The sequence below is a fragment of the Lycorma delicatula genome, chromosome 1, assembly GCF_047948215.1.
Source record: "Lycorma delicatula isolate Av1 chromosome 1, ASM4794821v1, whole genome shotgun sequence".
Classification (NCBI taxonomy): Eukaryota; Metazoa; Arthropoda; class Insecta; order Hemiptera; family Fulgoridae; genus Lycorma; species Lycorma delicatula.
The window spans coordinates 164,539,380-164,554,483 of NC_134455.1; the positions used below are offsets into that span (position 1 = coordinate 164,539,380).

At 30.7% G+C, this 15,104-nt stretch overlaps 1 protein-coding gene across 1 annotated transcript in view; it reads left to right on the plus strand.

Annotated features, from left to right (window-relative positions):
• The first annotated feature begins 10,540 nt into the window (after positions 1–10,540).
• LOC142318214 (transcription factor Ken 1-like) overlaps positions 10,541–15,104 on the plus strand; it is a 123,113-nt gene continuing 118,549 nt past the window's right edge. Inside the window, exon 1 of the mRNA XM_075354778.1 lies at positions 10,541–10,688. The gene's annotated coding sequence lies outside the window, so the exon portion shown is untranslated. The remainder of the gene's footprint in view (positions 10,689–15,104) is intronic.

Consider the following 15,104-nt stretch of genomic DNA (forward strand, 5'->3'; position numbering starts at 1 on the left):
TTATCTTCGATGTTGATTATCTAGCTTGACAGGTATTATTTATTGTTTTTCTATGAACATATGTTTGCTTATAAGTGAATTGAAAGTCGGTCTCCGTGGCGAGTGGTATTGTCTCGACCTTTTATATGGAGATTCCTGGTTCGAATCCCGGTCAGGCTTGGCGTTTTCACGCACTGCAGAATTCCCATCATCTTTCTGATGATGGGAATTTTTTTCATCATCTGAAGGTAATACCTAACGTTGTTTCTGGAGGCTAAAAAACAAAAGTTAATTGAAAGGTTAAGTTATAAATTGGTGAATTTTGTTTTGTTTTTGTGTTTAAAAAACAAGGTCTGTTTCAAAAAACGTTTTGTTTGTTTTTTGTACTAATTTTTTTTCTTTGTGAATATGCCAAGATCTCAACCAGCATTCAAGAATCGGAAAACATAAGCCGTTTATTTTAAAATTAAGGCTAATCTAATCTCAACTTATCCAAATCTAGTTTCTAATTATGAAGAATTTGTAAATTCCCGTTGTACTCCAGATCAAGAAACTGCCGTAAGGAATTTATGTACGTATATGTGTGTGAAAACTAAGAGGTTTTGTTGCTATTTTTATTTTCAAGATAATTTTAAAGTAGTACAACACTTGCATTATTTCAATATTGTTCTCAAAGTTAGCCGTAAAGTAAAAAGTAGCCACAGCCGTATAAAGTAGCCAACGAAACTTGTCTCTAGTACTAAAGTAACTTCTGATTTTTTTTAGTATGAACAATCTACAAATTCAGAACAAAATACTATTGTTGCGAAGAAAATGTTGACATTTTCTTCAATAATAAACAACAACCTACTTGTCTTGATTCCAATGGTAATTTAGAAATTAATGTTAATAATAATTATGGCCTAGCTCAAAATTAAAACTGTACTGCAATGGATACAAGCTTGATAAATATTTTTTATTTTCGTTTGTTTGTACTGATTAAGATGATGAATAATCTGGCTTACATAAATTTCCATTACATGGCATAACTATGGAGAATTGTATATCGCCTTCGTGCTATAGGTTGAGTATGCTGCCGCAACCACTTTGTGTGCAATTTTAAATTTGTCAAAACCTGCTCAATTTACCAATTATACAAAGATTATCACAAATTCTACTAAATCAGTTTGTGAGGCGGTTATGTTGGAAGCAGTAGAGGAAACTGTATCAATTAATGATGGGGACAAGGACATCGGTAAGTTGCTTTGAGTGGTGTCTGGTATAAACCAGGAAAAATCACTAAATGTTGTGGTAACAACGACAAGTATTGAATAGGAAAAGTAACTGGTCTAGAAATCATGTAAAAATATTGATGCTGTCCCCAGAGATTTTAAAATCAACATGTTTCTTCTTGTCAGGCCAACTATAGTGGAGTAAGCAGCGGAGTGGAGGGTGAAGCAGCCAATGAGATTTTTAAGCGTTTACTCATTACAAGTATTCAATATGCAAATTATCTTGAGAATAAAGACTCTTAGACTCTCTATTCTCATAGCATTCACTGCAGTTAAAAATCTGAATTTATATGGAGATAACTGTACTATAAGTAAATAAGGGCATGTTGGAAAGAGAATGGCAATATAAAATAAAAATATAAAGAATGGAAAGTCAGTGGGATGCATAATAGATTGTCTGATGCAAGTATACGTCAATAGCAGAATATTATAAAAATGCTATAAAGAAAAAATGAGACGTGACGTTTGGACAATGTATTTCTATATATCCGCCTCTGATGAAAAACCAACGCACGCACTGTGTTCCTATACCTGTGAATACGAATTAGTCTGTAAACAATGTAACATGAACACGATTACTAAAAATAGTCTTTTTTGGGTTAAAGACCCTTAAGCTTGGAGTACATGAAACCGTTAGTAGTTTTAATGAGGAAAATATAGTGAATGACTTTTACTAAAGATGTCAGGAATCGAACCTGGGCATAACAGTATAATGATAACAATGTAAGAATTCGAAAGGCGGATTTACAGATGAATCTACTCCACAAAAAAGCACTGTCAAAGAAACACAAGGCAAAAAGAAAGCTTGAAGATCAAGCAGATGAGGAGGATGAAGCTGCAGAACCATCCTATTCACCTGGGATTATTAAAATAAGGTAGGACAATCTTTAAATGCAGGTATTTTTTTAACTTTATCTTTCTAATTGATCTCAAACGATTAAATATGATAATAAATCGGGTATTCCAATCTCGTTAACAGAATCTATCCTCTTTGACTGAAATTGAACCAGGATTTCGTAACGTCAGTTAATAGTTGATCAGCTATGATCACTTGTTTACAAATTTTTTATAATTATTAGTTCTATAAATTTTATGAGTTTTTATTTTGATTCTGTAATGAATTAATTTGTTAATCGTACGCAAAATGAGATTTTCAAAAACCTTTCTTTTCGTCTAATTGATGGTGTTCTTAAATCCTTGAACAAGACTTATTTCAAGAAGACATTTGTTGAAATAGTTTCCGCTGTTCTTTTCTTGCGTAATATGCCCGTATATATCGAACTAAATTTCTTCAGGTCATCCAAATGTTATGGTTATCGCACCTTACAAGTATATATATATATATATTAAATTTCACTTCACATTATCTATATTACTACATGAAGAAACGGGGTTTATTTTTTCTCCGGGATAATCTTGAAAACTATTACTGATCTAAATAATTCCTTCACTAATTGATACTTGACTATTTCGAGTCTCGTAGAAGTAATGTCCTCTTCCTCCATATTCTGTAATTCTCCTGGCCCTTTAATATACAAATATTAAATATTTTTATATTCATTTAGACTGTTCGTTTTCAAAAGACATTCTACCCGTAAAATCAAGCCAGGAAGCTTAATAATAATGTTCGAAAGGTTGAAGCTTCAAAATTGATTCCAGTCTCTGTGATGGACTTCTTAATTCCTTTACATAAGAAAATGAAGCATTGCAATATTCAGTTATTATTTTTAAACCCGATTTATGTTTAAAGACAAGTAAGAATCCGAATGTAGTGTTTGGATCCTTTGTCGCTAAACACCCATAGCCCCCTTTTATAAGCGAAAATTATTATAATATATGAAAATGTTGACATATTCATACTGTTCATCAAATATCGTTCTTTTTCCAAGATAAAGTAAAAAGGCATTAAGATGAAACTATCAAGACCTCTATCTAACAGGTCTCCGTAGTTCCTTTGGCTCCATTAAACAAAATAAAATTAAGATAATTCAAATATGTCTTCTGCTTGTGGGCATGCAGCAAAATATTCAGTGTATTATACAGTGTCCTGCTTTGCCCGCTTATTTAATCAGATTTCTTAACACAAGAAAAAATGAAATACTGCCTATTCCAACCGTTTTTTCAAAGGATGTCGTAGTTTGAATGTCAAAATAGAAACAAATTGGTGTGAAAAAGTTTGGAGACAATTTGCCATTCTGGATTATGGTCCATTTCTATTTTCAATCAAATAACCGAATAAAATACTCTGATATTCGGCCTGTTTTTTTAAAATGTTTTTAATTTAAGGTTAAAAAAACAGAATTTATGGTAGTAAGAGGTTATGGATACTTTAATTTTTATTAAAAATGTAAAAATATTTGGATATCCAGACTGTATCTTTGTGCCGTTTCAAGTCCAGTAACATCCTTGTGGAATGGAAAGTTTGAGCTCTGTTGTCCATCTATGTCCTCAGGTTTATTAGCTTCTTAATTTACAAACTTTTAAATTTTTTTATATAAACGAACTGTAGATGAAAAAAATTCAAGGCCTCCTTGGTCTTTCCGGGGTCCTCTCTGGTCTCGCAGTTAGCATAAAATTAATATCTAGGAAATATGCTTCACAATATTTTTTTTTTGTCTTCAGTCATTTGACTGGTTTGATGCAGCTCTCCAAGATTTCCTATCTAGTGCTAGTCGTTTTACTTCGGTATACCCTCTACATCCTACATCCCTAAAAATTTGTTTTACGTATTCCAAACGTTGCCTGCTTGCACGATTTTTTCCTTCTACCTGACCCACTAATATTAAAGCGACTATTCCAGGATTTCTTAATATGTGGCTGGTCTTTTAACTATATTTTTCCAATTGCTTCTTTCTTCATCGATTTGCCGTAACACCTCTTCATTTGTCACCTCATCCACCCATCTGATTTTTAACATTCTCCTATAGCACCACATTTCAAAAGCTTCTAATCTTTTCTTCTCAGGTACTTTGATCGTCCAAGTTTCATTTCCATACAAAGCGACGCTCCAAACATATACTTTCAAAAATCTTTTCGTGACATTTAAATAAATTTTTGATGTAAACAAATTATATTTCTGACTGAAAGCTCGTTTCGCCTGAGCTATTCGGTATTTTATATCACTTCTGCTTCGTCCATCTTTAGTAATTCTACTTCCCAAATAACAGAATTCTTCTACCTCCATAATCTTTTCTCTTCCTATTTCACATTCAGTGGTCCATCCTTCATTATTTCTACTACATTTCATTACTTTCGTTTTGTTCTTGTTTATTTTCATGCGGTAGTTCTTGCGTAGGACTTCATCTATGCCGTTCATTGTTTTTTCTAAATCCTTTTTACTTTCAGCTAGAATTACTATATCATCAGTTAATCGTAGCATCTTTATCTTTTCACCTTGTACTGCTCCTCCGGATCTAAATTGTTCTTTAACATCATTAACTGCTAGTTCTATGTAAAGATTAAAAAGTAACGGGGGTCGGAAATATCCTTGTCGGACTCCCTTCTTTATTACGGTTTCTTTCTTATGTTCTTCAATTATTACTATTGCTATTTGGTTTCTGTAAATGTTAGCAATCGTTCTTCTATCTCTGTATTTGAACTCTAATTTTTTTAAAATGCTGAACATTTTATTCCAGTCTACGTTGTCGAATGCCTTTTCTATGTCTATAAATGCCAAGTATGTTGGTTTGCTTTTCTTTAATCTTCCTTCTACTATTAATCTGAGCACTAAAATTGCTTCTCTTTACTTTTTCTGAAACCAGATTGGTCTTCTCCTAACACTTCTTCCACTCTTCTCTCAATTCTTCTGTACAGGATTGAAGTTAAGATTTTTGATGCATGGCTAGTTAAACTAATTGTTCTGTATTCTTCACATTTATCTGCTCCTGCTTTCTTCGGTATCATGACTATAACACTCTTTTGAAGTCTAACGGAACTTCCCCTTTTTCATAAATATTACACACCAGTTTGTATAACCTATCAATCGCTTCCTCACCTGCACTGCACAGTAATTCTACAGGTATTCCGTCTATTCCAGGAGCCTTTCTGCCATTCAAATCTTTTAATGCTCTCTTAAATTCGGATCTCAGTATTGCTTCTACCTTTCATCCTCTTCGACTTCCTCTTCTTTCTCTATAACATCATTTTCTAATTCATTTCCTCCGTATAACTCTTCAATATATTCCACCACTTATCGACTTAACCTTTCGTATTATAAATCGGTGTATCATCTTTGTTTAACACATTACTAGATTTTAATTTATGTATCCCAAAATTTTCCTTAACTTTCCTGTATTCTCCGTCTATTTTACCAATGTCCATTTCTCTTTCCACTTCTGAACACTTTTCTTTAATCCACTCTTAATTCGCTAGTTTGCTCATCCTGTTTATAGTATTTCTTAACTGTCGATAGTTCCTTTTACTTTCTTCATCACTAGCTTTCTTATATTTTCTACGTTAACCCATCAGCTGCAATATATCGTCTGAAATCCAAGGTTTTCTACCAGTTCTCTTTGTTCCGCCTAAGTTCGCTTCTGATGATTTAAGAATTTCCTTTTTAACATTTTCCCATTCTTCTTCTACATTTTCTACTTACCTTTTTTACTCAGACCTCTTACGATGTCCTCCTCAAAAATCTTCTTTACCACCTCTTCTCCAAGCTTTTCCATATTCCATCGATTCATCTGACACATTTTCTTCAGGTTTTTAAACCCCAATCTACATTTCATTATCACTAAATTATGGTCGCTATCAATATCTGCTCCAGGGTAAGTTTAGCAGTCGACGAGTTGATTTCTAAATCTTTGCTTAACCATGACATAATCTATCTGATACCTTGCAGTATCGCCTGGCTTTTTCCATGTGTATATTCTTCTATTATGATTTTTAAACTGGGTGTTGGCAATTACTAAATTATACTTCGTGCAAAACTGTATAAGTCGGTCCGCTCTTTCATTCCTTTTGCCCAGCCTGTATTCACCCACTGTATTTCCTTCCTTGCCTTTTCCAATGCTTGCATTCCAATCTGGAACTCTTATTAAATTTTCCTCTCCTTTTATGTGTTTAATTGCTTGGCAATCTCTTCGTATACACTAGAGTGGTCCAAATAGGGCAAAATTTAAGTCGAAAAACGTGCACCCCCTGATTTAAAAGTACTCTCAAAAACAAAATTTTTGACGCGTTGATGAACCCTTTCCCTTCGAAAAAGTCATCCCCCACTCCACTTGAATTTTAAAGGGGATTTAACATGGGTTTTAGGTTATTTTCAAGTCGTTACGATATAGCGCTGCATGTTTCATCACAAAACTTCAAAAATAACGTATATAAGGGTTTTTGGGGTCGGAGAACACAAATTTGAAGTCAAAAACTTATTTTGACACATTGTAACTGTCAAAATCGCTGTCAATCAATTGACAAGTAGCGTTCTTATGAAGGAAAATCAATGTTTGACATTACAGACAACGTTAATAAGTGTTTTTGGTGTCGGAGAACACGAATTTGAAGTCAGAAACTTAATTTGACACATCACAACTGTCAAAATTGCTGTCAATCAATTGACAACTAGAATTTTTATGAAAAACATCAATGCTCAACATTACAAAAATTGTCAATAAGGGTTTTTGGGGTCGGAGAACACGAATTTGAATTAAAAAAACTCATTTTGGCACATTGTAACTGTCAAAATCGCTGTCAATCAATTGACAACTAGCGTTTTTATGTATAAAAATCAATGGTAGACATTGCAAATAACGTTAATAAGGGTTTTCGAGGTCGGAGAACACGAATTTTAAGTTAAAAACTTATTTTGACAAGTTAAAACTGTCAAAATCGCTGCCAATTAATTGACAACTAGCTTTTTTATGTAGAAAAATCAATGTTAGACATTACAAACAACGTTAATTAGGGTTTTTGGGGTCGGAGAACACGAATTTGAAGTGAAAAAATTGTTTTGACACATTAAAACTGTTGAAGTTGTTGTCAATTAAAAAAAATCTGAAGGATAGATTCAAAAAGATCAACTCTCATTTTATTTTAAAAATGTTATATTCATGTATATAATTATTCAAATAATGTTGTTAAAATTTTGATTTCTATTTCTATTATTATATTACATTACATATGTAATGTAATTATATACATTTGGATGTTTTTTGCGATGATCATTTACAATTTGTAGTATATATTGCAATTAACTTTCATCTCTAGTGAATTTACATCTAAATTCTTTCACCAACTTAACCATTCTTTCTGAGCAGTCATTGACGACCTTTAGATTTTTAACACAATTCAAAGCAGCCAAATAATCTTCGTTTTCGCTCCACTTACATGGATCAATTTCTAGAAAGCTAGTCGCAAGTTCGAATCGTTTAAAAAAATTCAAGGACTCCGTGTTGACATAAAAGTCGATTTCTTTGTTTAACAATTCGTTAACATTTTTAGTTTCGTAGCGTTTCGTGTGAGCAGGTTCGTTATCATAATCACAATCATCATCTGTCGCAGATAATAAATTTTCGTAAGTTTCACCCGAAATTGCTACTTTTTCAACCATTTTCAGTTTTAATTCAGTTGAGATGTCTTCATCAAAAAGAACTAGCGTACCTAGCCAAAATGAGTTTTTTACTTCAAATTCGTGTTCTCCGACCCCAAAAACCCTAATTAACGTTGTTTGTAATGTCTAACATTGATTTTCCTTCATAAGAACGCTAGTTGTCAATTGATTGACAGCGATTTTGACAGTTACAATGTGTCAAAATAAGTTTTTGACTTCAAATTCGTGTTCTCCGACCCCCAAAACCCTTATATACGTTACTTTTGAAGTTTTGTGATGAAACATGCTAGCGCTATATCGTCACGACTTGAAAATAACCTAAAACCCATGTTAAATCCCCTTTAAAATTCAAGTGGAGTGGGGGATGACTTTATTCGAACGAAAAGGGTTCATCAACGCGTCAAAAATTTTGTTTTTGAGAGTACTTTTAAATCAGGGGGTGCACGTTTTTCGACTTTAATTTTGCCCTATTTGGACCACTCTAGTATACACACTCTACCTCATCATCATCATGGGCGCTTGTAGGCATGTAGACGTTAACAATCGTTGTCGGTTTGGTTTCGATTTTATCCTTATTGCAGTGATTCTATCGCTATGCATTTTGAATACTCTACTTTCTTCCCTATCTTCTTGTTCATTACGAAACCTATTCCTGCCTGCCCATTATTTGAAGCTGAGTTAACTATTCTAAAATCACCTGACCAAAAGTTGTTTTCGTCTTCCCACCGAACCTCGCTAATTCCTACTACATCAACATTTATTCTTTCCATTTCCCTCTTTAAATTTTCTAACCTATCAACCTTTTTTAGATTTCTAACATTCCAGGCACCGACTCGTAGAATGCTATTTTTAATTTTCTGGTGACCACTTCGTTAGTAGTCTCCACCCGAAGATCCGAATGGGGGACTAGTTTACCTCCGGAATATTTTACCAAGGAAGGCGCCTCCATCATTGCTATATGAAAATGCAGAGAGCTACATTTTCTTGGAAAAAAATCAGCTGTAGTTTTCCATTGCTTTCAGCTGTGCAGTACTCAGAGGACTGAGTGGTGTTAACATGGCCGTTTAAGTCGTCCTGTTTTACGCCCTTAACAACTACTGAAAGATCTGCTGCCCTCTTATAGGAATCATCCCTTATTCTGGCTCTCAACAGACTCTCCGATATGGTTGCACTGTCGGTCTAGCTACTCTGTATCACTGAGCACTCAAGTGCTCCCTCACCAACGGCAAGGTCTCATGATTCATATAGGGAGCGCAATACAATAACGGAAGAGAAAAACATTGATATAAGGAAACCCAGTCGTAATATTTTCATCAGTGACTGATTTTTCATTCGGATCATTAAATCTGAGGTACCGGTTGTAGGTTTTAATGAAACTTGCTACCTTACCACACCTTTATTTTCTTAATTCTTCTTTAAAGATAATTCTTTTCATTATTTTTTTTAAATTTTATGAAGGGGTAAATATTTATTTTTCAAACTTTTTTTTTGTTTACTTTAACTGCTCCGCATGCATTTAAATAAAACTATTAAAACATAAAAGAAAAGCACCAAAATTTTCAGTAACACGGGCAGAGATATTTCTTGAAAGTCCAAATCAATTGTATCCGTTGTTTCATAAAGCAGTTTTCACGATTAACTTGTTCTGAATTAATTTTACAGAACCTGGGAATGAAAACTTTAAAAGAATATTATATTTGAAACAGATTTTATAGAAAACATTTTTCTAAGTGTGAGCAAATATGCCCTCCGCACATTATAAAGAGTTTGTAAAAACCTTTATAATTTTCTACCTATTTGGTTTTATCATTTTTTTCGTGGGAATAATATAATATTTATTGCTTGTATGACTACTATCTTGGGGAAAGTTTATTTTTTATACTTATAGTTTTTTTTTTTGTTTTAGTTCAGCAATTCAGATAGCTATTAAAAATGAAGATTTAAAACTTTTAAATTAGACGTGAAGACATGTTCAGAAGTATTTTTTAAATATATCTATGTCATTATAAACTGTTGGTAGAACAATAAATAGATTTTAGAGCGTATCGTATTTTGACGGAGAAGGCATCAATTGATATTCTTTTAATATTTACATCTCAATAAGTTGAATTTACAAAGTTGTTAAAAATTAATCCGTACGTGAACTATTACGCGAAAATTTTTCATGAAGTTACGAGACGTAATTAATTTTCCTTCCCAGAAAAAAGTAACAAATCAGTTTTTATAGGAGTTGAACGAATAAATTAAAAAAAAGCTTTTAAAAAAACAATTTATTTTTAACATAACATTTACGATTTCCGTGTTTTAAGGTGCAATAAATAAGATAATTTATATCTAGAATTTCACGTTTAGAATTATATCAAATTTAGCTTAAATTATATTAGAATCAATTAAGAAAAAACTAGAATAGACGTCGACTTTGAAGAGACCAGGGCGACTTGAAGCGTGGAAGGCCACGATGTGTCCCGCTTTGAAGGTCATCTCCACTGTGGCCTTAACAATAGCGCGCGTCGCTGAACAAAGAAAACGATGAAAAGGGAAAACTTTTTTATAGGCGTTTTGCGAAAGGTAAGAGATTGCGCAGACGTAGTGTGCCGACCTTGAGCTGTGAGGAGTGAGAAAGACAGATCGAGAGACTGTAGTAGTGGGGATCGGTGAAAGAGAGTGTGAGGGGCGCGGCGAAAGAGGGGAGGAAGCCGAACTGAAAGGGAAAGGAATCGCGTCTCAGTTGTGTAACGTCGTACTATGCGGGTGTGTACTGTGTAAGCGCTGCTGCTATGGCCGTAAACAGCAGCTAAATTGTTGCGTGGACGCGTGTGTGTGTTCTGTGAAGTTTGTGCCGAAATGGGATTATCAGTAATATTGGATTATTATCTTATTACTACCGATTGGTAAGTATGTTTTTAATACGACTTAAAGTATTTATCTGAAAGCTCATACATTGAACTTAATTAATCTATATTTATACAGCTAATATTTTAAAATAGGTTAAGAGGTTGTTTTGTTTTAGAATTTTTTTCTCAACCTCAGAGACAGTGACACGGTTTATACTTCATCTCTCACTGTTTGTTTACAAAATACAGCAGGTTATTAATCCAAACGTATAAATAATAACGGCAACGTGTACACGCGCATCAGGGTTCTTGTTATACTGAAAGTTTTTGTGGGAAGAGTATAATTTTTCATCGTTTTGCAAATGAAAGGAAACTAATTTTAATTATTAAAACTCTGTGTTCCGCATTAGACATTATTTTTGTGTTCGTCTTCATGGTTTTAATGTTCTGTAAGCGTAATAAAAGAAATGAAATATCATTATTCGATGATAATTCCAATTTTGTTTTGTTTATTATTTATTATTTTTGTCGTTAATCTTATTTGAAAACTGCTGTTTGTTTATTCTAATAGTAAGCAGGGTTATTTGTCTTTAACTGATAGTTTATTACTTTATTTAGTGCCGGAATATTTTTATTTAAAATAAATTCCATTTTTTTCTACTAACTTTAACACGCAGATAGTCAGTAGTTCATTGTTGCTTATATTTTATTAGGCGTTATTGATCTCTCTATTTTGTTTTTATTATAATTCTAAATTTGTCTTGCTGTTCTAATGTTTGTATTTATGTTCTCGCGTAATTCATTTACAATCAATTTTAGTAGTAAAATTCTTTACTCGATGTTTTTTTTTGCTTTGTTTTGACAAATAAAGAATTCAAACCAAGAAATTCGAAATTACTGTAATTTAGTTTCATGAAATTTACGTTATGATTTTTTTTTTATACTATTACTTAATTTACCAAAATCTCTTTTTTTATTATTCCATTTAATTCTATTAAGCTGTAATGTAATTTGGAATGCATTTTAATAGTTTGTACATTACAATCCTACATAATGTATTTAAAAATTTAAAAAAAAAAATTTAATTCTTATTATAGACTGTAGAGTTAGATTAATAGTTTTTGACTTTTGTGGAAGTTAAAAGATAAAATTTTTTATAGTTGAAATAATTTTTTATATATCGGTTTGGAATTAGTTATATTGTGCTCCCCATTCCAGTTACTGAAACGAAGGAATTAAGGAATAATTTATTTCTTTATATATTTTTTATCTGAAATACTTTAATTTAATTATTAATATCTATATTTAGTCTAAGAAAGTTTTGGTATATTTTTAATTTAAAGGCTATAAATCACATGAGCTACTGTTTGAGTGTTTAATGATTCGGTTGTTTTGAGTTAAAATTTAATTTCAATACGGAAATGCAACGGATTAAAAACAGAGATAAAACTGCAGTGTTTTATAATATTGGAATTATACTTTCACTCTCTTTGATATATTAGATTTCATATTCATTCCAATAATGGTATTTTTGTCAAATAATTTTGGTTATTTTTTTTATTTACTGTTCTCGACTTTCATATTTTAGTTAGGAAGATAGCATAAGCTATATATTGTTGCTTTTCGGTTCAGTCTGCAGTTTTATGTATTTTTTTATCGTATTTTTAATGTTAATTTCTGTAACATATGTATTTGATTATCTACCTTGTTGTTTGTTATGTTAATTTATTAATTTTATCTTTCTTCCATTAATCGAGAGTTTTAAATTCTCTCACATTATTATTCATTATAATAAAAATAAAATAATCATTATTAGTTAATTTTACAAGTCATAAATATTGCTCTTTAATTATTCAAGTTTAACAAATGACATACATGACACACATTATATTTGTTAATTGAATAAGAATCAATTTACTCGATTTTATGTAATTTTTAGATTAAATTACGTACCCTAATATTTATACAAATTAAAAGCGATATATTAAAAAACTTCTAATTTTGTTTCCAGTGTAATTTTTTTGCTTATTATTGTTATATTGTATCGACTACATTATGTCTTAATTGACAGGTAGTTGTTACTAGTAGTGTTTTAAAATATTTATTTTCTACAAGTCGTTAAAATTGAAATTAAATAAATATCCATTTTACTATTACTGATAAATTATTTTCTACTGGAAACAAATTATTATTTTTTTTTGTTTAGCTCTATTCTGTTAAACTACATAAACATTATTTTTAAATTATTTAACGAACAAATTATTTATTTCAGTAATATGAAAAATAATCTTGTCGGTCTTGTTAAGTAGACGAGCATTTTCAAAGTTTGAAAATTATTAGCTATGTATTTATATTGATGCTGTTTTAAATTTTATTGTTTGAATCGTTGGGAAAACCCAGCTGTTCACGAAGTTTTGAATTGTGGTTAGTTATTTCGATTACGTTTTAAAAATAATTTCTCGTGATTTTCAGTGTTTTGTTAAACGCAGGGCTAAATTTAGCAGTATTCTGAAGTGCACCTCGAGTTTCTGTACTTGTTGCCTTTTGCACTAAGAACCTCTGGAACAAAATAAATTAATACTTTCACTAAAAGGATGATTTTCGTTTTTTTTTGGGGGGGGGTGGCAAAAATATTTTTACGTTATCGTCGTCCGGAGTAAAAGGATTAAATTAAAATTCTTTGAAAAAACTTTAATGCTTTAACGTTTTATTCTGAGAATAAATCATAAGAAATATATATATATATATACACACACATTTTATGTACATTTCTTATGACAAAAAACTGTAATATATATATATATATTACAGTTCTGGAAACTTCATCAATATAACGTGCCCAACTTTCCTCATTGTAGTAACCATACAGCTACTTTGCCCTTCGTTCAATTCCCCTCAGCTATGGCCTAAAAAAAGTCGTGTTTTATAACTATATTCAGTCTACCGTTGGTTTTTGTGGGTTGAAAAGGGAATAAAATCATGTGAATATTTTGTTGCTTGTGGTCAATTTCTTTGTGTTTGTATGACTATGATGACTCAAATTTTTTTCACGTGCTGTTGAATTTAAATCTTGTGTGGAATAAGTTCAGAATAGAGTCATTAACATTTTTTTACGGTCTAATTTTCAATTTTATTTAAAATACATCTTCAGAAGTTAAGTACCAAAAATTTTAAAGTTATTAGACATTAATAAAACTTTTTTTTAATTATTAAAATAATTATGTTAATTTAATATCTCCAAAACGTTTATAAAAATAAAAATTTATAAGTATTCTAATTAAATAAATATTAAATTAAACTAAAATTTAGTTTACTAAAGGTTATATTAATCTATATTAACCGTTAACATGTATTTTGAGCGATTAGAATTTTGTAAAAAAACTTTGAAAAAATCAATTTATGCACCAATTATTAAAATCTTTTATTTTCTAAATAACGAATTAAGAATTCATTAATTTAGAAAAATTAAATATATAATAAACTCATTAATATAAACTCATAAACTTAATATAAACTTTTTATATAAACTCATTAATATATATATATTAATTTCATTTTTTTCTAAGAATTATTGTTTATGTACTTTTTTTATATTTAAAAACAATATTTACGCCTTTTCTTGTACGTGCAACAACTAACATACGGTAAAACAAATCCAAAATTTATGTAAAAATTTACAATAAAATACTGTTTCACCTTCATTTTTATTAAGGTACGCTTTATTCTGTCTCTGTTTTTTTTATATTTAGACCTTAAAAATATTATTTTCCTTTGTCAACCGTAAAATTAGACTAATTTTTATTAACAAAAAGGGATAAATAATTTAAAAAATTCCGTGTTGATACCGAGGTTTGCATATGTGCGGGAAAGAATTTACTGCTTTTTATGACTGCGAAAACGGGGTAATCCATATTTTAATCGAGTGAATATACATAACACAAGATAAGCTGTGCTTTCTGTGCTACAGACAGTTGACTGAACGTTTTTAAATATTTTTTTCTTTTTAAATCAACTCTTCTCTCATCTCAATCACTGATCTACTTTTACATAATGGCTACATTTTTTATTTATCTTTTGTTAAATTTTATTAATATGTTAAAGCTGTTTCGAAACGATGCCGATACCAGCGAAAAGATATTATTTATTTATTTTTGTTAAAACCCCTATCATTGCTAATAAGACTATATAAAATTTTTAGATATACACATGTAATAAATAACAAGATTTTATTTGGTGTATAGTATTAATTTTTTAAAGCTCTTTTTTATGAAATGTACACTATAAATACCAGTCATTTCTTTGGTTATTTACATCAGTTGCCGAATGTTTTACGATTATAGCTTATCTTTTTATTTTAATAAAAAGGTACAGTGTTGTAAAATATAGAAACTTGTAAAAATGAGGTTATTGTTTGTTTAAAGAGAGATAGATAAGAATTTTTTATATTAATTTTGAAATATCTTTTGTATTGTT